The sequence below is a fragment of the Mesoplodon mirus genome (assembly GCF_964341445.2).
Source record: "Mesoplodon mirus genome assembly, chromosome: 6".
In the NCBI taxonomy this organism is placed as follows: Eukaryota; Metazoa; Chordata; class Mammalia; order Artiodactyla; family Ziphiidae; genus Mesoplodon; species Mesoplodon mirus.
Genome location: NC_138982.1, coordinates 54,999,105 through 55,026,994, shown reverse-complemented (window position 1 = coordinate 55,026,994; position 27,890 = coordinate 54,999,105). Strand labels below are relative to the sequence as shown.

The 27,890-nt window shown below is 36.1% G+C and overlaps 1 protein-coding gene across 7 annotated transcripts in view; it reads left to right on the top strand.

The window, feature by feature from the left end:
* The window catches only part of NAALADL2 (N-acetylated alpha-linked acidic dipeptidase like 2), a 1,538,215-nt gene that overhangs the window by 599,443 nt on the left and 910,882 nt on the right, over positions 1-27,890 (top strand). Inside the window, exon 1 of one of the 7 annotated variants that reach the window (XM_082624732.1) lies at positions 171-498. The exons of the other annotated variants lie outside the window; for them this stretch is intronic. The gene's annotated coding sequence lies outside the window, so the exon portion shown is untranslated. Of the gene's footprint in view, positions 1-170; positions 499-27,890 lie in introns of those variants that run through there. 7 annotated transcript variants of the gene reach the window in all.

Here is a 27,890-nt window from a genome sequence, read left to right as displayed (position 1 = left end):
TTATTAGCTAAAGCCTCAGCTTCCTCTGTAGAACCAACAATACCCTAAAAGTTCTTTAGGAAAGGTAAATGAAATAATGTAGTAAAAATAACATAGTTGTCAGTTTTGGAGCACTTAATGACTAACTTGCTAGGCATCCTAAACATGAGTTCTTCTCTGAATGACTGTTCAGCTGACAGTGGTTTTTTCCTTTTTTTTTTTCTTTTTTCCTATACATTTGAAGTTATCTTTAATGCAAAGTTTCATATAAATGTATAGTGGTAGGCTTATGGTAGAAAAATCTGAGATCTGAAGTCAAGGAACAAGAATTTGTTTTTATCAGAACAGAAGGGCAATGGAGGTATTGTAAAGAAATGTTTTACATGTATTAATTCACATAATCTTCACAACCATCTTGTGAGGTAGGTGATTATTATGCTCATTTTACAGACAAGGAAACTTTGGCATAGAGAAAGCTGAAATACAGAGAGGTTAATAAACGTACACAAGGACATACAAGTAAGTGGAAGCATCAGAATTTAAACCGAGAAATTTGCATTAGAATTCGGTTTCTTAACACTATCCTATGCTATGTTTCAGCATCAAACATGCCAGTCTCTTTAGAAAATATGGTGGAGTTGAACATTTTTAATTTGAAATTTTCTTGCCTATGTCTTTTGCTTACATATCATTTCAAATTATTTAGTCAATTTTAATGTCAGTTTTTAGTTATTTAGTCTTGGTTGAAGGACTTGAAGAGAGGCCTACACGCTAGTTGATGAAAATCTTAGCAGAAGCAAACCTATTTGTTCAGAGCTTGCTCCCTCTTTTCTATAATACAGTTTTTTTTTTAAGGGAATGTTTGTTTGTTGTTAGAGATTCATAGCTAACAGAATGTCTATTGTGAAGTATAAGAAGTCATTTAATAATTGCTACTTTATTGGTATACATGGCAATGGACAGGGAAAATCTGCTAAATTTGATTAATCTTGCCTTGTTAATACTTATTATAAAACATATATTTTTCCCAATAATAGTAAAAATTCATTGTTATGAATAAACTTTGGAAGGTGAATTTATTTTTCCTAATATGGCCAAGATAAAAGCCTTAAAGATTATCATTAGTATTTAAATATAATTGAACATTTAATTGTAAATTATAATATTATGAAACCCCATTATACCAATAATTCAGAAAAAGAACCAATTACATTTTAGAATCAAAGAGACTTAAGAAGACTCGAGAAAATGATACAGTAGTTTCCCTTACGGTATGTGTATTTGATATATTTAGTGTAGGCAAATCATTAATTTATCTTAAAAATAAATATTAACCAGAAAATGTCTGATGACAAATAATTTCATTTTCTCTCTATCTCTGCAAGTCAGGAAATAATTCACATGGATGATCGGGATTTTTTTCTTTTATTTCTTTTTGAGTGAAAGAAGACAGAAAGGGGGATTATGAGCACTCAGAAGAGATGTTGCCTATTTAATCCATAACAGAAAAAGTATGTTTTAAGACAGTTTCTAAGACATTCTTCAGAATTTCTTAGTGAATTGGTTTTGGCTCTCTTGACCTTTTCTTGTAACTCTTACTTTCTTCAAGGAATTTTTATGGTCTTCTCTTGAGTACTCCAAGTTTTTCTTATTTGTTCAAATCTGTGTATTCTTCAACTGATCACAGTATTGTAAAAAAAGACTTACTGGTACCTTCTGTGATGGAAATCTTGTTTTTTCATATTATACAAGCATATTGTCAATAATATAAATGTATAAGATACATAATAATACAGCAGTCTATTTTAGCCAATTTAAATATATTTGTTACCTAAAAAACAAAGAAAAATATTATATACTTAATGAATAGGAATGAGATAGAATAAATCATGCCATGAAAAAAAAAATATTTATATTACTCTTGAATTGACACACTTACGAGCCTTTGGGATTCTATAAATTTTAATTAAGCAATGATCTGCCTCTAATATTTAGCAGTATCCATAATTTTATATCTCTGATAAAAATCTTTCAATGGCTCCCTGTTACCTTCAGGATAATTACTAAACTCTTCACAGCCCAAGAAACCCTTTATGATTTGACTTCTTGTGACCAATTTGGCTTTATGTGTTGCCACTATCCCACTTCCTGGGGCCAGCTTTACTCTCTCTTACCTCTGAGTCTACAGACCAGAATGGCTTTTCAAATCCTACTCATTTTAGTTGTTTCCTTCTTTTGGAAGCCTCCTCTGATCTCCCCAGGCTGTTTAGCATACCCTTACTATAGCACATATCACTGTGTATTTTAATTCCTATTTAGTTATCTGCCCCTTCAGCAGATCTGTAAAATTCTCAAGAGCAGAGACTTTTGTTTTATATGTGATTGTATTTCCAGAACCTAGTGTAATATATGCCATGTTGGAGGCATTTGTTTATTGGATGCCTAAATTAAAAATTATGATTATAATGGTGACCCAAAGCATTGAGAGTTCATGAAATATTTTCCAAATCAGAAAGGAAAGATAAAATTATTAAGTGTAGTTTTATTATGGATGTGATTCTTTAGTCTATGTATAAATATAGTAACTAATATTTAGGATAAATGTGACTTTTGTTAATTAGAATATTTGATTAATGAAAGAAAAAGTTTTCTAATTATGCCACTTAGGGTTATCAAACCTTCTATATTTATAGGGACACATTTTAATGCATATTAGGCTTATTTTTATGATATAAATAATTCTTCCTCACTTGATTATGGGTTTCATATATGTTATATGTCTTATATTTTCAATTAATTATTTGCAAAGTTTTAATCACATCCATTATATCTTCAAAATTGCGATTTTAAAAAGCTGCAGCCCTCAAGACTTAGTGTAAAATAGTGATATTAAATTGTATTTAAAACTGAAGATTTATTTGAAATTTGTATTTACTAGTACATAAAAGATAAAAATAAAGCCCTGGGGAAAATTCTAGATTAAACAAGCCTTAAGGTATGACAAAGAAACTTACTTTTTCTCTTTAAAAATTCAACATGGTAAAGTAGTAACAGAATGTTTTCTTGGTTTTCCTCACACTCATTGGGACTACTGTAGGGGAGGAAAATTTTTGTTCCTCTACTATCCTAGGTTCAATGGCTGGGGCCTGCAAATCAAACTGATACAAGACGGATTAACAAGAGGGAAAAAAGCTGTTTAATTATGTATATGTGGGAGTTTTATAATGAAATGTGACCCTAGGAAGTTGTCAGATGATTGAGGCTTATACATTATCTTAGTCTAAACAAAGGAAAGGAGGGTTTAGGCTTCTTGGGGAGAGAGGGGTTTACAGGAAGGAGAGAAAATGTATGGTACCTAGGGTTGTCTGGTTATGCAAGTAAGAGTCTCTCAGGTGATAAGTTGTCTCTAGGTGTAGTTCTCTTCCTGGCTTGGACATACTTTTACAAATGGAAGTTTCCTTGACAAGTGTAAATTTCCTTAATATGTAGAGTGTAGACAGGGGCTCCTAGTTATTTGAGATTTCATTATATAAGATTTTGCCACTATGAGTTAGATAGGGAAACAACTTATACAATAAAAATATTCTTCAATGAACTGATTACATATTTAATCCCTACTCAAATATCCCTCCCAGTTTAATACAAATCTGTATTTCCCCATCTAAAAGAGTCATTCTTGTTAGAGCATCTAAGTTCATCTAATAAAGTCATCTAACAAGGTCAAGACTTAGACAGTCTCCACTGCATTACATAATTAAATTGAAAGTGTAAAATCTGAACCTTGCAATAAGTGCAAGATTTTGTGAATTTTATGTAGGTACTATTGGCAAAGTGATCAAATTACATACAAAGCCATCGGTAAATGGTGACCTGGCAGAGAGCACGTCCACTATGTTTGATTGTACCTGGGATTTCCTTTTTAGAGGTGAATGACAACGTGGGGAGGTCAATTCAAGTAAAGAAATTTTATTGCTAACAGTTTCCAAGAGAAGAAGGCATGCCATGTCCTGCAGGACCATATGGGGAAGTACCAGGTTGGGTCAGATAGGGGAGGAAAGTTTTTCTTTTACCCTTCTAGGTTCTTTTGGCTGCTCTATTAATTAAATTGGCATAAGACAGATTAACAGGAGAAAAACAAATTTAATTAGGAACATACAGGAAGCCCATAAAAACATTAAGACCCAAAGGCAAGTCGGGCAGTTGAGGCTTATATGCCATCCTAAGCTAAGAAATGGGTTAAGGGCCAGGGGCTTCAAAGCGGATGAGGGTAATTCACAGGACAATAAGAAGAGCAGATATTTGGTAATTAGATGTTTGCCCTGCCATATAGACAGGTCATTCACGGTAGAAAGTTATCTCTGGTAATAAGTCTCTCTCTAAGGCAGGCTCCCTATCTAAATCCTTTTAAGTATTTAAAGGATAGATAAAAAGCTCTTCCTGAGTTTTGGGGGCCTTGATTGTCTCCAGCCAAAAGTAATCCACGTGCTAAAGTAGAATATTTTGGGGAGGCTCATTCTGAACCCCTTCAGTCAGGAGGCAGAGTGAGTGGACAGCATGACCCAGATCCTTTACTGTAGTTTCAGGAGAAAGGCAAGGTGGGGCAGGGTAAACAATTTAGGATTGTTTGGTTTGAATAATTTGGGGGGCTCTGGGCTATAGGACTGGTTTCTAGTTGTCTGGTACCTGAACCTGGGGCGAATTGAATTGGTTGGCTTACCTATCAAGGGCATGCTGGCAGACAAGATGTTTATGCTTTCTAGGAATTAACTGGCTCTGGTGGGAGGGGGCAGTCTCTCCAGGATTAACAAGGCACTAGGATGTCAAAGCATCATAAAATACAGAAAGTAAAAGCGTGATTAATACACACTGCCACATCACACAATCTCCTCTGTTTCCCTTCCCACTTCACTCCCAACATTTAGTTTCCTAATTCTAATGCATGTCTTTATCTCTATGTTTTTTAAGTTTTGTTTCCTATGTGGTGATCATAAAATCCATCCACAAAAGGGATTCAAGATAATAGTAGGATAGTTGTTTCAGAAAGACTGCTAGGTACGTTTGTCAAAGAATTAAGAGAGGCTTTTGAAAAAATTGATGAGGATTTTGAATATTATTGAAGAGGCTTTTTAATGTTAATTATGTAAAAGTCAAGCATTAAGTTAAGAAACTCATGTGTCTTGTTATGAAAATTTTTTCAAAAAAATTTTAAACTCTATAACAACTTGATCTGTTATTTGTTCATCATAAAAAATAACACATTATAGCTTAAATTTTTTTGAATGTAAAATAAGCTTTAGTTATCTTTCAAGATAAAGTCCTATTCAAACCATTTTCCTGGGTGTTTAGTTTAAATTTTGATGATTCTTGTAGTGAGTTTTCACTCAACTTGGATAATCACATCCTTTAGTATAGAATAGATACAAAAGTAAAGCTGTTCTGTCCCAATACCATAATCTTCTGGAAATCTTTAGGTCTATGGAGAACATCTTAAAAAAAAATTGTAGGTTCAGATCAGTGTTTTTAAAAGTTTCATATAGAGTTTTATGGTTATGTAAGTTTGGGTAAGACTGGATTAAGCAAAGTTAAAAGCAAAGGCTTTTTCTTTTTTTTAACTACAGGCCTTCTTGGAACTATTAAAATTATAATAGGCATTATGGATCTCTAAGGAGAAGTACAAAATTGCCCACAGAACCCTTTTTTCCTTCTGAGCATCACTTAGGTTGATTGTGCAGCTAAATATGCTTTGGGAAACATCAATCTAGAAAACAGAACATGAGGAAAGTCATGTAAAATCCTTATTCTTTAGCTGGTTCATCTTCCATACAGATGTGTCATGATATCTGAGCACATTGAACTTGGAACTTCAGGGAAAAAAACAAACAAAAAAAACCAAGGACATTGTTTGGTATTCAGACTCAAACTGAAAATGCTAATTAATCTGATGAGGATTAAAAGCCATGTTAGTTACTGATCCAATTTGAATTGAACAGAATCATAGATTTTGAAAAATTATAGAGCTATGTGGTAAAAATGATTTGATGAGCTAATGATTTTAGAAGTGATTCACAGATGTTGGTGATTATGAATCATTCTTTAAGTGTCTCTGGCCATCTTTGAATTGTAGGGAAGGAAAATTTTTCCTCTACCCTTCTAGGTTCTTTTGGCTGTTCTATTAATTAAATTGACATTGACACTGACAGATTAACAGAAGAAAAATTGATTTAATTGTGTGCATACAGGAGCCCCACAAAGACAATGAGAAGCTCCCTGATATTCAGGCAATTGAGGCTTATTGCCATTCTGAGCTAAGAAGAAGGAATAGGGGTCTTGGACTTCAAAGGGAAGAAAAACAATTTACAGGAGATGGGAAAAGCAAATGTTAGGTAAACAAGTGTTTGTCATGTCATGCAGAGAAAGTAGCACACAGAGAGGACTTTGAACAAACAGGCTCTGCTGAGCCTGTTTTTACCCACCATTTTACCACACCTAGCCCATACTCACTGTAGTTATCTGTGGTGATAACTCTCTTCCTAGACCAGACCCTCTATCTAAATTCTTTAAGGCAGTTGAGGGGGAGGTAAAAAGCTATCCCTGAGTCTTTTGGGCTTCCATTGTCTTCAGCTCAAAATAGGTTGCATGCTAAAGTAATGCATTTGGGGGAAGATCATTCTGAATCCCCTCAGAGTGCAAATATAAGGATGTATCACAATTGTCCTTGTCTCTATAAATGTGGCTCAGTTTCAAGAAAAGTCTTTTGAGGTAAATGTGAATGGTGACCATCAAGTGAGCACAGTCTCTCTGGAATCTTGGACACAAAATGTGAACTTAAAATTTCTAGCTTTATGGTTAAACTTTGGATAACATAGCTCTATGAAAGTAGGCTTTCTTTTTTTTTTTTTTTTATGCTGCTACAGTGAAAGCAGAAGGCTACCATTATTGGTATTATCCAGGATCAGATTTGAAATGAGAGGTCTTGAGAAAGTGTAGCATGTTAAACATCAGAATTCTTATTGAACTGCTGATAATTGATAAGTGACTACGACAACTATAAATTTACTTTTTGTCTATATGAAATGAAGTCCTTTTTAGATAATAAAAATTCACATTTGGTTACTTAGCAGGTATATATCAATATGATATTAAGTAATTAAAATATGTACTATATAAAAAGTAATAAAAACTGCACCTTTCTGTATGTATACGAATTTCTGATTATATAGATTACTATTAGAAAATAGCTGGCATCCCTTGTTCAACATGTAGATATGTGTGTGTATCTATCTATCTATCTATCTATATAATATGTACATATTCTCATGATATTTATCTAATAACAATTATTATTTTTTTACTTGTTCATCACTATAAAGTTAACAAAACTTCAATTTTTTCATTTATTTCTAATAGTATGTATATTGTTAGCATATTATCTTTACTTTTCTTTTATTAGTTTCTGCTTTATAACAAAGTGAATCAGTCATACATATACATCTGTTCCCACATCCCTTCCCTCATGCATCTCCCTCCCTCCCACCTGCCCCATCCCACCCCTCCAGGCAGTCACAAAGCACCAAGCTGATCTCCCTGTGCTGTGCGGCTGTTTCCCACTATCTATCTACCTTACGTTTGGTAGTGTAAATATATCCATGCCTCTCTTTCGTTTTGTCACAGCTTACCCTTCCCCCTCCCCATATCCTCAAGTCCATTCTCAAGTAGGTCTGTGTCTTTATTCCCGTTTTACCCTTCATGACATTTTTTTTTAATTCAGTATATATATGTGTTAGCATACGGTATTTGTCTTTCTTTTTCTAACTTACTTCACTCTGTATGACAGACTCTAGGTCTATCCACCTCATTACAAATAGCTCAGTTTCATTTATTTTTATGGCTGAGTAATATTCCATTGTATATATGTGCCACATCTTCTTTATCCATTCATCCGATGATGGACACTTAGGTTGTTTCCATCTCCGGGCTACTGTGAATAGAGCTGCAATGAATATTGTGGTACATGTCTCTTTTTGAATTATGGTTTTCTCAGGATATATGCCTAGTAGTGGGATTGCTGGATCATATGGTAGTTCTATTTTTAGTTTTTTAAGAAACCTCCATACTGTTCTCCATAGTGGCTGTACCAATTCACATTCCCACCAGCAGTGCAAGAGTGTTCCCTTTTCTCCACACCCTCTCCAGCATTTATTATTTCTAGATTTCTTGATGATGGCCATTCTGACTGGTGTGAGATGATATCTCATTGTAGTTTTGACTTGCATTTCTCTAATGATTAATGATGTTGAGCATTCTTTCATGTGTTTGTTGGCAGTCTGTATATCTTCTTGGGAGAAATGCCTATTTAAGTCTTCTGCCCATTTTTGGATTAGGTTGTTTGTTTTTTTTGCTATTGAGCTGCATGAGCTGTTTATAAATTTTGGAGATTAATCCTTTGTCAGTTGCTTCATTTGCAAATATTTTCTCCCATTCTGAGGGTTGTCTTTTGGTCTTGTTTATGGTTTCCTTTGCTGTGCAAAAGCTTTGAAGTTTCATTAGGTCCCATTTGTTTATCTTTGTTTTTATTTCCATTTCTCTAGGAGGTGGGTCCAAAAGGATCTTCCTGTGATTTATATCATAGAGTGTTCTACCTATGTTTTCCTCTAAGAGTTTGATAATTTCTGGCCTTACATTTACGTCCTTAATCCATTTTGAGCTTATTTTTGTGTATGGTATTAGGGAAGGATCTAATCTCATACTTTTACATGTCCCTGTCCAGTTTTCCCAGCACCACTTATTGAAGAGGCTGTCCTTTCTCCACTGTACATTCCTGCCGCCTTTATCAAAGAGAAGTTGACCATATGTGCACGGGTTTATCTCTGGGCTTTCTATCCTGTTCCATTGATCTATCTTTCTGTTTTTGTGCCAGTACCACACTGTCTTGATTACTGTAGCTTTGTAGTATAGTCTGAAGTCAGGGAGCCTGATTCCTCCAGCTGCGTTTCTCGTTCTCAAGATTGCTTTGCCTATTCGGGGTCTTTTGTTTTTCCAAACAAATTTTGAAATTTTTTGTTCTAGTTCTGTGAAAAATGCCAGTGGTAGTTTGATAGGGATTGCATTGAATCTGTAGATTGCTTTGGGTAGTAGAGTCATTTTCAAAACATTGATTCTTCCAATCCAGGAGCATGGTATATCTCTCCATCTATTTGTATCATCTTTAATTTCTTTCATCAGTGTCTTATAATTTTCTGCATACAGGTCTTTTGTCTCCTTAGGTAGGTTTATTCCTAGATATTTTATTCTTTTTGTTGCAATGGTAAATGGGAGTGTTTTCTTGATTTCATTTTCAGATTTTTCATCATTAGTGTATAGGAATGCCAGAGATTTCTGTGCATTAATTTTGTATCCTGCAACTTTACCAAATTCGTTGATTAGCTCTAGCAGTTTTCTGGTAGCATCTTTAGGATTCTCTATGTATAGTATCATGTCATGTGCAAACAATGAGAGTTTTACTTCTTCCTTTCCAATTTGGATTCCTTTTATTTCTTTTTCTTCTCTGATTGCTGTGGCTAAAACTTCCAAAACTAAGTTGAATAAGAGTGGTGAGAGTGGCAGCCTTGTCTTGTTCCTGATCTTAGTGGAAATGGTTTCAGTTTTTCACCATTGAGGACAGTGTTGGCTGTGGATTTGTCATATATGGCCTTTATTATGTTGAGGAAAGTTCCTTCTATGCCTACTTTCTGCAGGGTTTTTATCATAAATTGGTGTTGAACTTTGTCGAAAGCTTTCTCTGCATCTTTTGAGAAGATCATATGATTTTTCTCCTTCAACTTGTTAATATGGTGTATCACATTGATTGATTTGCATATATTGAAGAATCCTTGCATTCCTGGAATAAACCCCACTTGATCATGGTGTATGATCCTTTTAATGTGCTGTTGGATTCTGTTTGCTAGTATTTTGTTGAGGATTTTTGCATCTATGTTCATCAGTGATATTGGCCTGTAGTTTTCTTTCTTTGTGACATCCTTGCCTGGTTTTGGTATCAAGGTGATGGTGGCCTCATAGAATGAATTTGGGAGTGTTCCTTCCTCTGAAATTGTTTGGAAGAATTTGAGAAGGATGGGTGTTAGCTCTTCTCTAAATGTTTGATAGAATTCGCCTGTGAAGCCATCTGGTCCTGGGCTTTTGTTTGTTGTAAGATTTTTAATCACAGTTTCAATTTCAGTGCTTGTGATTGGTCTATTCATATTTTCTATTTCTTCCTGATTCAGTCTTGGCAGGTTGTACATTTCTAAGAATTTGTCCATTTCTTCCAGGTTGTCCATTTTATTGGCATAGAGTTGCTTGTAGTAATCTCTCATGATCTTTTGTATTTCTGCAGTGTCAGTTGTTACTTCTCCTTCTTCATTTCTAATTCTATTGATTTGAGTCTTCTCCCTTTTTTTCTTGATGAGTGTGGCTAAAGTTTTGTCTATTTTGATTATCTTCTCAAAGAACCAGCTTTTAGTTTTATTGAACTTTGCTATCATTTCCTTCATTTCTTTTTCATTTATTTCTGATCTGATCTTTATGATTTCTTTCCTTCTGCTAGCTTTGGCGGTTTTCTGTTCTTCTTTCTCTAATTGCTTTAGGTGCAGGGTCAGGTTGTTTGCTCGAGGTGTTTCCTGTTTCTTAAGGTGGGATTGTATTGCTATAAACTTCCCCCTTAGAACTGCTTTTGCTGCATCCCATAGGTTTTGGGTCGTTGTGTCTCCATTGTCATTTGTTTTTAGGTATTTTTAAATTTCCTCTTTGATTTCTTCAGTGATCACTTCGTTATTGAGTAGTGTATTGTTTAGCCTCCATGTGTTTGTATTTTTTACAGATCTTTTCCTGTAATTGATGTCTAGTCTCAGAGCATTGTGGTCGGAAAAGATACTTGATACAATTTCAATTTTCTTAAATTTACCAAGGCTTGATTTGTGACCCAAGATATGATCTATCCTGGAGAATGTTCCATGAGCACTTGAGAAAAAATGTGTATTCTGTTGTTTTTGGATGGAATGTCCTAGAAATATCAATTAAGTCTATCTTGTTTAATGTATCATTTAAAGCTTGTGTTTCCTTATTTATTTTCATTTTGGATGATCTATCCATTGGTGAAAGTGGGGTGTTAATGTCCCCTACTATGAGTGTGTTACTGTCGATTTCCCTTTTATGGCTGTTAGTATTTGCCTTATGTATTGAGGTGCTCCTATATTGGGTGCATAAATATTTATAATTGTTATATCTTCTTCTTGGATTGATCCCTTGATCATTATGTAGTGTCCTTCTTTGTTTCTTCTAATAGTCTTTATTTTAAAGTCTATTTTGTCTGATATAAGAATTGCTACTCCAGCTGTCTTTTGATTTCCATTTTCATGGAATATCTTTTTCCATCCCCTTACTTTCAGTCTGTATGTGTCTCTAGGTCTGAAGTGGGTCTCTTGTAGACAGCATATATATGGGTCTTGTTTTTGTATCCATTCAGCCAATCTGTGTCTTTTGGTGGGAGCATTTCGTCCATTTACATTTAAGGTAATTATTGATATGTATGTTCCTATTCCCTTTTCCTTAACTGCTTTGGGTTCGTTATTGTAGGTATATTCCTTCTGTTGTGTTTCTTGCCTAGAGAAGTTCCTTTAGCATTTGTTGTAAAGCTGGTTTGGTGGTGCTGAACTCTCTCTGCTTTTGCTTGTCTGTAAAGATTTTAATTTCTCCATCAAATCTGAATGAGATCCTTGCTGGGTAGAGTAATCTTGGTGGCAGGTTTCTCTCCTTCATCACTTTAATTATGTCCTGCCACTCCCTTCTGGCTTGTAGAGTTTCTGCTGAGAGATCAGCTGTTAACCTGATGGGGATTCCCTTGTGTGTTATTTGTTGTTTTTCCTTGCTGCTTTTAATATGATTTCTTTGTGTTTAATTTTTGACAGTTTGATTAATATGTGTCTTGGCGTATTTCTCTTTGGATTTATTCTGTATGGGACTCTCTGTGCCTCCTGGACTTGATTAACTATTTCCTTTCCCATATTGGGGAAGTTTTCAACTATAATCACTTCAAATATTTTCTCAGTCCCTTTCTTTTTCTCTTCTTCTTCTGGAACCCCTATAATTCAAATGTTGGTGTGTTTAATGTTGTCCCAGAGGTCTCTGAGACTGTCCTCTGTTCTTTTCATTCTTTTTTCTTTATTTTGCTCTGCAGCAGTTATTTCCACTATTTTATCTTCCACCTCACTTGTCCGTTCTTCTGCCTCAGTTATTCTGCTATTGATCCCATCTAGAGTATTTTTCATTTCAGTTATTGGGTTTTTAATCGATGCTTGATTCATCTTTAGTTCTTCTAGGTCCTTGTTAACTGTTTCTTGCATTTTGTCTATTCTATTTCCAAGATTTTGGATCTGGGAAATAGAATCTTGGATCATCTTTACCATCATTATTCTGAATTCTTTTTCAGGTAGACGGCCTATTACCTCTTCATTTGTTAGGTCTGGTAGGTTTTTATCTTGCTCCTTCACCTGCTGTGTGTTTTTCTGTCTTCTCATTTTGCTTATGTTACTGTGTTTGGGGTCTCCTTTTTGCAGGCTGCAGATTCGTAGTTCCCGTTGTTTTTGGTGTCTGTCCCAAGTGGCTAAGGTTGTTTCAGTAGGTTGTGTAGGCTTTCTGGTGGGGGGGGGGACTAGAGCCTGTGTTCTGGGGGTTGAGGCTCGATCTTGTCTTTCTGGTGGACATGTCCACGTCTGGTGGTGTGTTTTGGGGTGCCTGTGGCCTTATTTTGTTTTTAGGCAGCCTCTCTGCTAATGGGTGGGGTTGTGTTCCTGCCTTGCTAGTTGCTTGGCATAGGGTGACCAGCACTGTAGCTTGCTGGTCGTTGACTGAAGCTGGGTGCTGGTGTTGAGATGGAGATCTCTGGGAGATTTTCGCTGCTTGATATTATGTGGAGCTGGGAGGTCTCTTGTGGACCCGTGTCCTGAAGTTGGCTCTCCCACTTCAGAGGCACAGCACTGACCCCTAGCTGCAGCACCAAGAGACTTTCATGTACCCGGCTCAGAATAAAAGGGAGAAAAAGTAGAAAGAAATAATTAGTAGAAGAAAGAAAGAGAGAGAGAAAGAAAGGAAGAAGGAAAGAAAGGAAGGAAGGAAGGAAGGAAGAAAGAAAGGAGGGAGGGAGGGAGGAAGGGTGGAAATAAAGAAAGAAAGAAAGAAAGGAGGGAGGGAGGGGTGAAGGAAAGAAAAAGATAGAGTGAATGGAAGAAGGGAGGGAGGGAGGAATGAAAGAAAGAAAGAAAGACAGGAGGGAGGGAGGGGGGAAGGAAAGAAAAAGAAAGAGTGAAAGTTAAAAGGGAGGGAGGGAGGAAGGAAAGAAAGAGAGAAAGAAGGAAAGGAGGGGTGGAGGGAGGGAGGGAGGAAGGGAAGGTAGGAAAAAAGAAAGAGCAGGTAAAGTAAAATAGAATAAAGTATGAAATATAGTAGCGTTATTAAAATTAAAAAGTAATTATTGAAAAAAAACGGACAGATAGAACCCTGGGACATATGGTGGAAGCAAAGCTATACAGAGAGAATCTTACACAGAAGAATACACATACACATTCACAAAAAGAGAGCAGGGGGAAAAATCAAAAATCTTGCTCTCCAAGTCCACCTCCTCAATTTGGGATACTTCGTTGTAAAAAGAGGAAAAGGGCGAGAAGTCTGAAATTTTGCTCTCTAAGTCCACCTCCTTAATTTGGGATAATTTGTTGTAAAAAGATGAAAAGGGGGCAAGTCTGAAATCTTGTCCTCTAAGTCCACTTCCTCAATTTGCGATGATTCGCTGTCCATTCTTGCACTCCACAGACGCAGGGCACATCAAGTGGACCGTGGAGCTTTAATCCGCTGCCTCCAAGGCTGCACAGCGAGATTTCCCTGTCTCTGCTCTCACAGGTCCCGGGTCTCAGCCTTGGACCTGGCCCCGCCTCTGCGCATAGGTCGCCAGAGGGCGTCGGTTCTTCGCTCAGACAGGACGGGTTTAAAGGAGCCGCTGATTCGGGGGCTCTGGCTCACTCAGGCAGAGGGGAAGGAGGGGCACGGAGTGTGGGGCGGGCCTGCGGCGGCAGAGGCCAGCGTGACGTTGCACCAGACCGAGGTGCTCCGTGATCTTTCCCGCGAAAGCCGTCCCCGGGTTCCAGGACCCCGGCAGTGGCGGGGTGCACAGGCCCCCGGAAGGCGGGGCGGACAGTGACCCGCGCTCACACACAGGCCCCGCGACAGCGGCAGCAGCAGCAGCCCCAGCGTCCCACGCCCGTCTCCGGGGTCCACGCCTTTAGCCGCGGCTCGCGCCTGTCTCCGTCGCTTCCCCAAGCAGCCCTCTTAATGCCCTCTCTTCGCGCCGCACCAGGAAACAAAAGGGAAGAAAAAGCCTCTTGCCTCTTCGGCAGCTCCAGACCCTTTCCCCGGACTCCCTCCGGGCTAGCCGTGGTGCACTAACCCCTTCAGGCTCTCTTCCTGCCGCCAGCCCCAGTCCTCTCCCTGCGCTCCGACTGAAACCCGATACCCGAGCCTCAGCTCCCAGCCCCGCCCGCCCCAGCGGCCGAGCAGACAAGCCTCTCGGGCTGGTGTGTGCCTGAGGGCACCGATCCTCTGTGCCGGAATCTCTCCGCTTTGCCCTCCACACCCCTGTTGCTGTGCTCTCCTCCGCTACTCCGAAGCTTTCCCCCTCTGCCACCTGCAGTCTCCGCCCGCGAAGGGGCTTGTAGTGTGTGGAAACCTTTCCTCCTTCACGGCTCCCTCCCACTGGTGCAGGTCCTGTCCCTATCCTTTTGTCTCTGTTTATTCTTTTTCCTTTTGCCCTACCCAGGTATGTGGGGAGTTTCTTGCCTTTTGGGGGGTCTGAGGTCTTCTGTCAGCGTTCAGTAGGTGTTCTGTAGGAGTTGTTCCACGTGTAGATGAATTTCTGATGTATCTGTGGGGAGGAAGGTGATCTCCGCGTCTTACTCTTCTGCCATCTTCCCAGGGTCCCCATCTTTACTGTTAAATGATGGAATTTAGCCCTTAGTTAGAAGGTGAATAATCCTGTACTCAAATTGAGATAATAGTTATTTGCTGACACTAGGTAGCATAACTTAATTAATATGAAATTTAACATTTGGACATTATATATGGTTCTCTAAAGTTTATTGAGCTAGGGATATTTTCTAATTGGTGATTAATTCCTAAAACTGCTCCTTTTACAGTGTTTCAAAATGACTTGGAATTTTAACTTCATAAATATTGGGTAACAAATTAATTCCTAATTAAATGGATTCTAAATTCTAAATTTTTGAGTAACGGTGAACAAAGATCAGTAGGGGGCATTTATCACTCCATGGGCAAATTCTGTACTCTAGGCACACATGGAACTAAAGTTAGACTTTTAAGAAAATGAAGATGACTCTATCCATTTTCAACTACAGGAGTTTGCACTCCTCCAAGTGGAAATGAAGAGCTTCCTCTGCTCTTTCAGACTGAACACTTGATCATCTGATTAAAGTTTTGCAAAATTAATGCACCGCCCATGACCGCTGTAGCCACTGACCATTAGTTGTTAGAGTATTAAGACTAATACAAACGCATTCATGAATGGTCCTTTATTCCAACAATGCAAGTGCAGAAATTTAGAGTTTAAAGGATCTTTTCCAACCATGATAAAATAAACACAATAATAAAAATATTCATTCTCAATTTAAAAAAAAGAATGCAAATCGGGCCTTTTAGAATTAATGTAATAAAATATTTGTTTTCTTTTACCATAAAGATCAATAATCATGAGTGAGGGCTATTAGAATATTTTAGATTATAAAACCACTTTTGGTATACTATAAGGTAAGTTAATTCTCAGAATGTGAAGAACAAAAACTGTTAGTGTCAGGCATGGTTCAAGTTATATCATCACCTGAAGAATAAACTATCTGAGGGGATAAGTAGTTAAGACAAGCTCAAGGATATGAGTTCTGATCAAGAGCTGTAGAATTTTGAGTTCAAAGGAACCACAGGGTTCCTCTGACAGCTTGCTGTCAGGTAAAATAGTTTTACCATTGTACAGCCACAGCAACTAAGACCCAGAGAAGTTTTAATTTTCCAAGGTACCTATAGTTCACATAAATTAGAAACAGTGGAAACAAAGAGGAAGGAAAATAACTCCTATATTCAGACCCTGTATTACTTTACAAATAGTGTCTCATAGCCTTCATAACAATCATGTGATACAAATGTTATAATCCCCATTTTTTAATGAAAATAATTCAAGTAAAACATGTAAAATAATCATTCTCTCAATGTATTAGTTTCCTAGGGCTGCTGCAACAAAGTGCTACAAGCTAAGTAGCTTAAAGAACACAAATTTATTGTCACAATTTTGGAGACCAGAAGTCCAGGATCAAGCTGTAGGTGGGACCATCCTCCTTCTGAAGGCACTAGGGAAGGATCTATTCCAGAACTCTCTCTCTTAGCTTCTGTTAGTTCCTTAGCATATCTCCAATCTCCACATGGCATTCTCCCTGTGTGTGTTTGTGTCTATGTCCAAATTTCCCTTTTTTATAAGGACAGTAAGTCAGTATGACTCATCTTAACTAATTACATCTGCAACGATCCTATTTCCAAATAAAGTCACATTCTGAGGTACAAGGAGTTAGGATTATAACGTGAATTTTGGGACGACACAATCAGTAGGCTGGTAGTGCAGTTAGTATTTAATTGAAAAATTTTCTGGCTTCACATTTTACACTATATGATGGCAGAAATAAAGTTACAGTTTGTTCCCATAAAAGGCAATTTAATCTAACATTTCTATGTTTAATGAATTAGAAAAGAGAAGGAAGAAAATGTTGTGATGAACTATTTGTTGAGAATAAAATCATGTAAGGTTTGAAATATCTGATGATAGATTTTGTCTTTTATGTTGTTGATAGGTAGGAAAAGGTTTTACCTTTTCCTACCATTGTTATGTTATGCAGTGTACAATTTACAAGATGACAGTGGTGGGGTTTTTAAAATATTAATCTGCCAATAATGTGAAAGATGGATAGTAAGAAAGAAAAGAACAAGACAAGTTCATAGGCTGTAACTGAAATTCAAGCTTGAAAATCCAAGGCCCATAAGAGGTGATGCAGTGAGAATGTAAACCTGGGTTAGGTAAAAACATTTTGGAAAGGTATATTTCATAAGACTTGGTTGTTAATTACATGTAGAAATAGAGGAATAGGTGTAATAGGGTTTCATGCCTTGACGCCAAGGAAAATGGTAAACTTCATATATAGTAAGGACATTTTATTTTCTGTTTTAATTTTTTTTATTTTAATTATATACCTGGATTTTCCCCCATTATCCTAATGTACTAAGTCTTTGCTGATTCAGTTGGTGTCCTTAAATAACAATGGTCATAAATTCCTTATGGGAACCACAAAAGCAGTTTCCTGTTGAAAATATATGGTGTAATATGTAGATAAATCAATATGCATGAGGATAGAACAGAGCATTATCCAAATGATGGATCTTGGAGTTCATGTAGGAGACCTGAATTTCTGTGAATGCAGCCCTGCATCCCTTTGAAAAACACCTCCGTCAGACACCCATCCCCACTTTGGTCCTAAATTGAAACTATTGATTTAATGTTTCTTAAGTTATTGGCAACCTAGGATATTTTTCTGTCTTATCTGATCATGTTGGCACAACTGTGGGCTACTCTGCTGTTACATTGTCATGTCTGAAATATATTTTATGCAGTGTGCTATTTACACGGTACCCATTACCAATCCTGAGCCAAAGAGAAGGAGTGAGGAAATGAAGCTTTGTGCCTCATAGGAGATAAATATTATTTTCTAAACCAATTCAAAAGATTTTAGTTCCAACAATATGAGAGATAGTTGGAGGGTTTTTATAGAAGTTCTATATAAAAAATTAAAGTGAAGGATTGCTTTTTTTTTGAAGATAGTTTTAAATAAGTATAGCTTTTTAAAGTTGTATATATGGAAACCTGTGAGGAACTTTTCAAAGTTGATAAAACGAGGAAAAAGCTGGGTGGTATAAAGATAAGATAAATTTTAAAAGCTCAAGACTGATATATGGTCATATTCTACATGGACAAATGTCTTTTCACTGTTGTCCTCCTAGATTGGTGGCTCTCGGCACTGTCTGCACAATTCGAATCATTTGGGAGCTTTTAAAAACAATGTTGTTGTGTAGCCTATTTCCAGTAGATTCTGATTTGATTGGCCCAGAGTATGTTGACCCAGGCATTAGTATTATTTAAGTTTCTGCCAGTGATTCTATTTGCAGTCAAAAGAGAAAAGCACGCCTTATAGCTTTTGTCAACTTGGAAATTGCATTGTTGAACTTTATACAATAATAACATTAGGACAGTATAACATTAAACAATAACATTATAAAATCCTGCTTACTATCAGATATTAACAAATTTCAGTGAATAAACATATAAACATTTATGTATATACTGAACACAAGTACCAGTTTCTATAACATTTTACAAGAACTTCCTTTGCCTTGAGATGAAGAAGAATTTATGGGGAGAAAAACCCTTGATACTTAGGAAATTATCTTTGTGGAGCACGGAAGCACAAAACAGATTAATATTTTCAATTTACCTTCCAGTATATTTATTCTTTATTCATTCAATACAATTTTACTGAGTAATAACTATGTACCAAGTACTACTATAAGTGCTTGGTGTAGAACAGTGAATAAAAGAGACAAAATCCTTGCCTTCATGGAGCTTATATTCTAGTTATAAGGATTTAAAATTCGTTTCAAATTTATTATTGGTTTATTTTCTTTGTATTTCTTTTTGGGTTACCTATGGATTTACATTTTCTGTAATGATATAAAATTACTTTTTAAAATGAACATTTAAATTTAAAATTGAGGTCTAATAAAATATGTAAAATTACTAATAATCCAGGTAATACCTTGATGTGTCAAAATCATGAAAATATTACCTGAATGACAGATACTTGGCCACATTCTTGGCATCCATATGTGGACTCTGAAATAGCTTAGTTGCCCAAAGACACAGGAGAAAATAGAGCTGGAAGCTTTACTTATATTTATGGAAGTATATTCTTTAGAGCCATTTTTAGTTTTCTTCATTCAGCATATGTTTTATTTAAACTTTGTATAAGAATATTAGCTGCCATTCAGTACCATCAGATATGTCTTGCCTTCTTTTCTGACACTCATCAATCTATATGCAAAAGAACAAAAAGCTGGAAGACAGATGAAGGAGAAAGAAGTCAGAAGAGACTAAGCAATTAAAATATGCTTCTGAATGGAGATAGAAGTGATAAATGCTGTCCTTGAGAATATATTGATTTGAAACAGTGGAGCACAAGCCTTATTGTTCACTTGAGAGAACAGACACATAATGATCTTTACGATAAGTTAGTATTATGTTTGGAAACATTAGCATTCAAATTAAGTACCATGCATAAGATTACTGTGCATGTTTGCGCATGACTAAGTAAAACCTCCAGGAAAGGCAATGTGTGTATGAATGCAGTGCTTCTAGCCTTATTTTTCTGTAAGCTTCCCTGGTAGTAGACCTGAGTCATTGAAAATCCTCATAGTCATTGAAAACATCATATTAAAATTGACGTGAATACATTTAAATTATAAAATAAATCATAGTTTACTATTTTATTTTACTAAGCAGTACATGGCTTACATGGCATAGTTAGTATCCTAGAATGATCCATTAGAACAGTTAATTTTGATATCTAGTGACCTATTAAAATTTAGTTCAGGGCTTCCCTGGTGGTGCAGTAGCTGAGTATCTGCCTGCCAATGCAGTGGCTACAGATTCGAGCCCTGGTCCGGGAAGATCCCACATGCCGTGGAGCAACTAAGCTCGTGCACCACAACTACTGAGCTCGCGTGCCACAACTACTGAAGCCTGTGCGCTTAGAGCCCATGCTCTGCAACAAGAGAAGCCACTGCAATGAGAAGCCCATGCACTGCAACAAAGAGTAGCTCCCACTTGCCGCAACTAGAGAAAAACCCGCATGCAGCAACGAAGACCCAACACAGCCAAAAATAAAATAAATAAAATAAAATAAATTAATTTAAAAAATTTAGTTCAAGCCTTAACAAAATACACCTGTGACTCTGAGGATATGGCAATAGATATGATGCAAATTGATTTAAGAACAATTAGCATGTAGGGTTTTTTTTTTTTTTTAAGATTTTACTCTGCAGGTCTGACATACCACTTGCTTTTTGTTTGTTTGTTTTTGTTTTTTGCTGTACGCGGGCCTCTCACTGTTGTGGCCTCTCCCATTGTGGAGCACAGGCTCCAGACGCACAGGCCCAGCAGCCATGGCTCATGGACCCAGCCGCTCCACGGCTTGTGGGACCCTCTCGGTCCGGGGCACGAACCCGTGTCCCCTGCATCGGCAGGCGGACTCCCAACCACTGCGCCACTAGGGAAGTCCAGCATGTAGGGTTTTATCATTTTTGTATTTAGTGTTTTGAGAACCACCTTTAAACTTGTTGAGCTTGACCTACAACTCTTCATAGACAGACTTGAAGATTGATTTTCTGTTATTGTGGGATAAGAGCTGGAAAAAAGTGAGGATCAGTTGTGATAAGATCATTGTTGATTTGAAGCAATATAATTTCTTACGTTTACTAATAATGAAACACTCAAGAAAGTTTTCTTGTTTCCAAGTCCAATAAATATTTTAAACTCACAAGGTAATGTATTTTTTTTTGTTACAGATAATATCTATTATTGGGTAAGATGTTCTTGTGCGTTTGTATTTCCTGCACTTCCATTCATACTAACTCAGTGCATTTTTACACTTATTTTAACAAAAATAGAAATTCATTTTGGAGACTTGATTTTATCATCATTTCTCCTTCATTTCTTTCAGATTATTTCTTAAGTTTATAAATATGTTCTTCAATTTTCTAATGGACCTAAAATAACAATCAACTTCTTAAAAGTTTTCTTAGGAAAAATGATATTCAAAGCATGGAAATTTATGATAATATACTATATAGAAACTGACTAAGATGCACTGATTGAAGAGTATATTAGTCTGCTTTGGAATGAAAATTAAAAGAAATATATCAAATATAGCCATGCATGTCTCTAAATATTTCAGTACAGAGATATATCTTTTTAAACATAGAATTGTATGAATCAGGATATTTTTTGATGGATGTGTAGAGAGGCAGTAAATGAACCATTCTGCTTATTTTACTAAAAAGTGTTGGAACTCTAGGGCTCGATACCAGGTCTACTGTTTTCTTCTAGTCCCCTCTACCAGAGAGGAAGAAAATGAGGCATATAAAGAACACAAAGGAGGTTTTAAAAACAAAAACAACAAAACCTCCCCACTTACATCTATGTTATTTTCTCTCAGGAGAATATAACTGGGGTGGGAGGGAAGGAAGTCAGGCATATTTATTTTGGAAAAAACCAAACATTTCTTGTTAAGAATCCCTGTGATGTAGAATAATAGGGGCTGAAGAAAGAGATAAGTATATTAAGAGAAGTTCTAAAAAAATTATGCAATTCAAAAGGAAAAATGAGGATTTATAATTGGAGACATTAGAAAATGTTAACATGCATTCATTTGTTTACCATTTTTCTCCCTATTATGAGCCAAGAATTGTGCTAGATGCAGGGGATACGGGAGCGAGCAGAAGCAAATCAAGTATCTGTTCTGATGAGGTGTCTCTTCAAGTGAGTGAGAAAAACTTCAACAAGTATAAAATGGCAATTGTATCAAATGACATGGGACACTAAGATAAGGGAATTGCCCAAGTCACAGAGATCAGGCGAGACTTCTTAAAGGAGGTGACACAGTGGCATTCATGGAGAAACCTCCATTCCTGCTGAAGATTTTTGTCTGTATAGATAAGTATGAGGATACAGCCTGCATAGAAAGATGTGTAAGGCATTGCTATTAAGAGACAAGAAAAATAAGAAATTAAAAAAATATTATGTGTATTAGTTTTCCAGGGCTATTGAGAAAAAGCACCATAAACTTTGTGGCTTAAAACAACAGAAACTTATTCTACTGCAGTTCTGGAGACTAGTAATCTGAAATCAAGATGTCAGCAGGGAGCGGGTTTCATGCCTTTCCATTGGCGTTTGGTGCTGCTGGCAATCCTTGACATTCATGACACGTGACATGACACGTCATTCTAGTCTCTGCCTCCATCATCGCATGGCATTCTCCCTGTTTGTCTCTGTTTTTGTGTCCAGCTTTCCTTCATTTTATAGGACATCAGACTTTTAGATTATGGGCTCACCCTACTTCAGTATGACCTCATCGTAACTTGATTACATTTGCAAAGACTCTATTTCCAATAAGGTCACATGCACAGGCTCCGGGTGGATATGAATTGGTGTGTGTGTGTGTGTGTGTGTGTGTGTGTGTGAGAGAGAGAGAGAGAGAGAGAGAGAGAGAGACTATTCAGTACAACACATAACACACAAAATTGCAAAAAAAAATAGCAGGTCTATGTCCAAATCTTTTATCTGGGTGGCATTGTAACTGAAAATAATCTTTGGTTTGGTGTTTGTGAATACTTGATTCTAACCATGTATATATTAAAGGCTGGCAGAATGATGTGAAGGTCCGCAGAAGAGGAGGGGAAAAGATGTCCTGGGCATAAAATCGGAAGCAGTAATTCATTTAGTATTCATCTCTCCATGCCATTCCATATTTCTAAACATTCTTGACCCTTTGAAATATTACAACCAAAAAACAAAATAAACTATTTTTAGTAGGTAACAATAATAATTTTTTTGGAATAATTACCTCAAATACAGGTACACCAATATTACGTTTTGCTTGACACTTAAATTTCTGAATTTTATTAACATTGTATATTTTACTTATTCTACAAATTAAACTCTTCCATTCTTTTAGGTATTAACACACTTTAGTATATTAAAATTCAAATGACGAAGACCAATATGTAAGAGTACAGCAAAAAAATGAATGGTAATAGAGTCTAGTTAACCAAAATTTCTTCTATAAAGCGGTTGGAAATATCCCAAGATGTGGATCTGCTGATATAAAATTACAGGATTTCATCTGCAGAGAGATTATCTAGCTGTTCTACGATTAATACAAAAGAAAACAATGTGAATTTCCTTAACCAGACTGTGATTTCATTAACCTGAGTCAATTTCGTTTAGAAATTGTCAAAGTTTTAATTAGGTTTAAAGACAGATTTTTAATATATCATTTTTCTAAGAAATATGTTCACAGTTTATAGAGCTTACAACATGTTTATTATCTGCTTAAGCTGTCAACTATTCTTTTTGTAGTTCCTTCATAATATTTATCACTTGTCAGTGTTAAGTACTACTTAAAAAATTGCTTTTGCACTAACCTCATCAGAGGTGGACAGACCGAACTGAAGGGTGACTCTTTGCCTATGTATGCTTCAGGGTTTAGAAAGCTATGTTTACATTATCCTATAATATTTACTGATTCTGGCAGTTTAGGGACAAAGTGAAAAGGCAGAGGAGAGAAAAACAAACTAGAAAAAGAATGGCAAAAAAATGTGATGAGAAAATATATCTGAAACTGTATAATGTTCTTGTTAGTTAGTTTTTATCTCTCAAAAAAGGAAAACTTCTGTTAAGCATTTTTTTCCTAATGAACATGCACATCATTTGCTTAGGGAAAGTTGTTTGTGTTAGCTTTTCTGTTCTATTGTGTTGATGAATTGCAGGTTTTTCAGACCTCATACTTTCATCACATAATTTTCTGACTTCAATTACACTTCTCAGAATACAACAGGTAATGAGTAATGGAATTGTTCACAGGGCTTTTAAAAGTTACACTTAAGAAATGAGATAAAAACATATTATAGAATTTTCTACTAGAATATCTTGTATTCAGCTAGGTTGCAGATCAACTGGAATTTTAAAAATCTTAACCTTTAAATTGCTCATATGCTATGACTTAAAAAATTTGTGAAAATATAGAGATGAAGTGATTTACTTCAAAATCTAATAATAAACCCATTGTGGATTGGTTGAGTAATCCAGACAAGAGGCAGTGTTATATGATTAACAGTAATATATTAAAAAAATATTCAAATAGAGCCACTTTCAGCTGACTATGTGTCCTGGGACAAAGAGAGGAGAATTAGAAAGGGGGGGACAGGTTCACCAAAGATGCAGTTGCCCATTGCACTAGAGTATACACCAAACAATTTTCTTTGTATTAAAGACTACTGAATTTTAAGAAAATCAGATGTATATTACTGTTTTTATACAATGTAAATTCTGTTGACCAACCTTTCTTTAATCAAATAGCTTGATTTACCTATATTCCCTGTAATCTTTTAAAACATACTGAGTTAAGGTTGGGACACATTGAATGCTTTTGGAGTTGGCTACCTGGCTACTTCTGCTCCCTCCTCTTGAGTTGTATGCCTAGCTTGCTGAAAACTAGTAGAGCTTTGATAATTGAGAGCTCATTCTAAAGCCTGTTTTATTTGTTGGTTTTCATTTGTACCCTCAAGCAATTATCTGCAATAATGTCAGACAGGTAAAGACCACTAATGCTTAAAGAAGAGAGTAAATGATTATAAAAATAGCAAAAAGAGAAAATGCTAAATTGAGAAAAGGGTAAAAAGACAAAAGAGAGGAAGATTAACCAAAAATCAAAGGGGAAAAGAAGGGATAAAACAAAAAAGATGGTGACGATTAGTGTAGATAACAGAACTGGTATGTTTAATCATGTTTCCTTGGATTAAGGTTATTTTCATGCTTTATACTTTGGCATCATTAAAGTTCTAGTCAATGTGAGTGACATTGCCTGAAAATTCCCTTTATTCTTATTTCTAATCTATTCCAAAAGTAAATAGCACCTGGTGTTGAAAATTACATCATTTGTTTTCTATAATAATAATAATAGCAAACATATATGTAGCACTAACTATATGGCAGGCATTATGCTTTGTACATGACACATATATTCATTTGATGCTTACAACCATCAACAAGGTGCTCTATTATCACCCCATTTTACAGATAAGGAAATGAAGGGAGCCAAACGCTGGGACGTATTTGCTGGAAACATATCCCTATCCCGCCAAACACATAAAAGTCATTTTGTAGGATTCAAATTGCAGATATGATCTAGTTAGATGTTATTTGTCTTCTAAGCAAAACACCTCATTTTACGCCTGAGGAAACTCAGGTTCAAAGAAGGAAAGGGACTTCCTCAAGGGCCTGCAATAGGTAGGCTTGCAAAGAGTGAATCTTGGGACTCCACTTAGATTTCCTGATGTGTAATCCAGTTGCCCTCCATCACTGAATTTTGGGGCAAGTCAACAGAATTTTAAACAAAACTTTGATACATCTTGACTTTCGTATTCAAATCAGCATAACTATTATACATTTTCAGCTTATAAATTTTCATATGAATCCTGGGAATAATCTGCATGTTGGATCCGGGTCTGCTGAAATACTTAGAGGTAAACCAACATTTCAACACATGGGAGATTCAGTTTTTGGCTAGATTTTTTTCTATGTCTGAGAAAGCACAAATTTTTTTTTTAAATTAAGAATCACCTCCCACTCCAGGCAAAACTTATATGTTCATCTATTTGTATATGCACTTCAGAGCTAAACCCCTGCCTGCAATACTATTGTCAAATTGTATCTGTTTATGCTAGCAGCAATGAAGACGAATCATCTATTAGAAGGAAAACAATTTATCAACCTGTAGAAATACTGAACTTTTAGAAGAAAATCTAATATCTGTAGAGTTGATCCTGCCTGAGAAATACCAATTTAAAGATTGTAACTTTATGAGGATTGTAAAAGGCCAAAACATTCAATTAAATTTTTAAACATAAAAGTGTAAACACAATTGTTGAAAAATTTACTACTCGTTTTTCAGCATTTAGGGAGCACATTCCCTATTTCCCTTACTTTGGAATTGAAGCAAAATAATATAGCTAAGAAGGTATCTACTCTATTTTGTATCAAGGATTTCAACATAAATTTAATATATTTTTCTCCCATCTACAGGTCTGGCATTATAAAAGTTTTCCAAAATTAAGTTTACCTTATTAACGTTAAAAAGCAGGCTAACAACAGTAGCTAGTAAGGAGAAAATTATATGTTTAAAAGATAAATATTTTAAATTTTCTCTCCAAAGATTTATTTGTAGAATTGTCTTTTTATACTGCACTTGCTTTTCTTAAGGATTCTTGGCCTTGACAATTATTAGATTTATTTGAAATGTATTAAATTTTGTGTACTCCAATTTACTGAAGAAAGCATATTTCTTGCAATGCTTACTCTTAAATGCATCAGTTATTCGTAGAATAGCCCCCTAATTAGTACGACTGGTCATATTATTCCCTGATATTAAAACAGTATGGTAACTTTATCAAAATAGCAAGGAATTTAACTGTGGCTAAGACTTATTTATGGAATAATAAATACATATGGAAGTCAGGCTTCTGAATTGTTCCTGATAAGTACTTAGAGTACCGTTAACTAATTATGTCCTGGAAGTGCATGTCATGTTAACTAAGGCAGGCATTTGACACAAGCATTTTTCAATATTAAAATTATTAGCAAATTGTTATTTATATATATAACCTTTTACTTTGTAGGTTTTATTAGATTTTGCAGGAGGACGCAACAATACTTTCTCACTTCAGATGGAGAACTTCTCAGTTTTAACTACCTTTCATTGGTGTGCCAGATAGGTAGATTTGAGAAACATAAAAAATAGCAAATTAGCTGTTAGCTCAGAAGTCAGCTTTCACCAGAGGATCTAGTACCTATTAAAAGAAATATAAATTACTTTTTCAGTTCACTGCCCTGCCCTACATCTAAAATATGTAATATACATAAACTTCAACTTGTAGCTCAGTTCAGTTCAACATGCATTTATTGACCAGCTCTTATGAACCAGGTTCTTTGTTAGACTCTGGAGACAGGAGGAGAGAGAAGACATGATCCCTTCCCTTGAGAAGCATTCAGCTCATTAGGGGAAGACAGATCAGTAAACATAGCGTGGTACTACAATAGAAGTATTGGCAAGCCTATGCTCAGCCTGACTAGGCCGTAGGATCTTTTTGGAACTCTTGCTAAGATTCTATAGATCAAGAGTTGGCCACCATTTTCTATGAAGGGCCAGAGAGTAAATATTTTCAGCTTTGCCAGATATGCAAACTCCATCACACCCACTCCACTCTCCCATTGTAGCTCAAGAACGAGAACAGACATATACAGTATTTCAGGGAAAGAGCATGAGCCACTTCCAAACCTCTAGTGGAAATAATCTTGCTAGATTAGTACCTGCTGCTGGAGTAGTAATTTTAACCTGTGTATCCTTCCCACCACACTCACTTCCTTTATTCTTTCTCTTTCCTTTTTTTTTTTCTGTTTTCTTCTCATTCTTTTTTTCTTTCCTATCCTGAGTTGAAGCCTGACTCCATAATCATAATCAGTTATTCTTATAGTCTGGAAAACAAGGAGATTTCAGCCCCTTATTTCATGATAAGAACTCTCAATAATAATACCTAACATTTTAAAACTTCTTTGTATGCAGACCATGCTCAATTATGTTATAACTTGTTTAATCCTTAAAACTACCCTGTGAGGTAGGTATCATTTAAATTTTATATATAAGGAAAGTAAGCCATGGAGAGGCGAAGTGATTTGCTCAAGACTATGCAGCTGGCAGAAGATGGGAAACAATATGCTAATTGCACTGCATCACAGCCATGACTTTTAACACACTACAGCATGCATAGAAAACTCTAGTCCCATTTATGGAACCAATAGCTAGGGTGACCAACATCTTTGTCCCAGTTTGGCTGAGGCTCAGGGATTTCCCCAGATGGGAGACTTTCAGTGCCCAAACTGGGAAGGTTCC